Below are 1,926 nucleotides of genomic sequence, written 5' to 3'. Positions count from 1 at the left end.
CCAAAAAGTTGTTCCCCGGTGCCCTTGGACACAGCCTAAGAATGGCTCCCAGTGGCTTTCTTCAGCTCTGTGCTGTGCCACACCTGCACATCACACGGGGCTGTCCCAGACAACCTGTGGCTCCTTGGATGGTGCCAGATGCTCCATGTGTTGGCAAATGAAGCCAAATTCTGGCTGGCCAGCTGAGCCTGTCCCCAGCCTTGACTGACTGCATTAATTTTGGGTTAACCCTGTGGTGGAATCCCATCCCTTATTTACTCTCTGCAGCTGTTCCGGGCCAGGATTGAGTTACAGGCACACACACACAGCAAGGACACAGCAAAAGAAATTACCTAGACACAGGACTGAGGTTTGGGAAAACCTACAGCCTGCCTGGGGGGTCAAGGCCACTGTTTTCACTCTGTCCTTTCCTCCCCCCTCTACTTGTGTAACCACACCCAGACCATGACAGAAGGTAAAAAAATCTAATTCTTCCCAAATTTTGTCAAGCTTGCAATATTCTACTGCTAAAGGGGCAGAGTATGAAATTAATTTTGTAACTGGAAGCTTGCAGGAGGTGTTTCTTTGCCAGTAAGGTAGATGTTTCCATTGGGAATATCAAATTTAAGTTGCTGATGCTTCCCTTGCTAATGAATACCCCAATGAGCAAGTATGAAGCAAGCACAGGAGTCCAGAGATTACTCAAATTAATATTCCTCCAAAATGAGAAGACAAAAGGGAATTAAAACAAAAAGAAAAAAAAATAAAAAGAGGGAAAACCCGCTCCTAATCAAAATGTTTTTTCAGAGAAAAATGTATCAAGTCACTTGGACTTGATGAACTTAGAGGCCTTTTCTGACCTAAATGATCCAACGACTCTTAAGTCCCCGGAAAACCACATTCACATGGAAAGGGGCCTATGCACAGGGTAGGAAAAATGTTGCTTTTGTCCTGTTTGGAAGCTGCCCCGTGCCCTGCTGCTCGTGGTCTCTGGCAGCTGTCTCCTTGCTGAGGCTCCAGGTACAGCTGGGGGGCTCAGGGTGGCTCTGAAAAGTGATGCCTGACTGACAACTGGCAGGTGACTTCCCTTCAATGGACAAAGGAGGGGTCTTTCCTCCCTCCCACTTTTCCTTTTATTTCACTATTTAAAAAAAATTTAAAAATTAAAAAGAAGAAAAAGAAAGAGAGTGAGAATAGGAAAAGAGAAAGAAGCAGGAAGGAAAGAGCTGGTGCCCCCATGCAGGGGAGTTGGAACGAGATGATCTTTAAGGTCCCTCCCAACACAAACCATTCCATGGTTCTGTGGAGGGTGGTGAGGTCTCCTAAGGTGGTGTCCTGAGTGGTGCACCACCCTCCTGTCCCTGTGAGCAGAGGTCAGTCCCTGTGTCCCAGGTCTCACGTGTCCCGTTCCCGTTGCAGGTCGGGAGCAGCGGAGCCGCGCGTGCTGCAGCCCGGAGCTATGCTCTGCTCTGGCTGGTCAAACGGAACCAAGCCCGTCTTCCTCGGAGGTTTGGTCCCCTTCAACCAGCTATAGCAGTGTGGAAAACACCAAGCCAGGAAGGTTTGCCTGCCTCTGCCTCAGCTCAGCCCCACCAGCCCTTCCTGCCGGATGGATCTGCTGCCGCTCCGAACGTCTCCAGATGTGCACCTGGGGATGGGGCACCTGGAAAGGTTTGGGATGGGCTTTTGGTTTCCATAAGCATCACTGTAAGCAGGGCTACTCCAGCATTTCCTTCATTCCTGGAAGTGTTCCAGGCCAGGTTGGGTGGGGCTTGCAATAACCTGGTCTAGTGGGAGATGTCCCTGCCCACAGCAGGAGGGTTGGAATGAGATGAGCTTTGAGGTCCTTTACAACCCAAACCATTCCACGATTACCAGAGGCTCAAAATATCCCATACAAAGCTGTTGGCTCTGAAACAGTCAGCAGATGTCTAAATCAGTGTGGAT

General features: G+C 49.5%; 1 non-coding gene across 1 annotated transcript; it reads left to right on the top strand.

Moving 5' to 3' along the window:
* The first annotated feature begins 1,448 nt into the window (after positions 1-1,448).
* On the top strand, positions 1,449-1,519 carry MIR133-2 (microRNA mir-133-2). Its single transcript, NR_049104.1, has one exon. It is a non-coding gene; the product is annotated as a microRNA mir-133-2 (primary transcript).
* The last annotated feature ends 407 nt before the right edge of the window (positions 1,520-1,926 follow it).

Source organism: Taeniopygia guttata, chromosome 3, assembly GCF_048771995.1.
Source record: "Taeniopygia guttata chromosome 3, bTaeGut7.mat, whole genome shotgun sequence".
NCBI classification, from domain to species: domain Eukaryota; kingdom Metazoa; phylum Chordata; class Aves; order Passeriformes; family Estrildidae; genus Taeniopygia; species Taeniopygia guttata.
The sequence above is the reverse complement of the archived record's forward strand: the minus strand, read 5'-3'. Positions and strand labels throughout refer to the sequence as shown.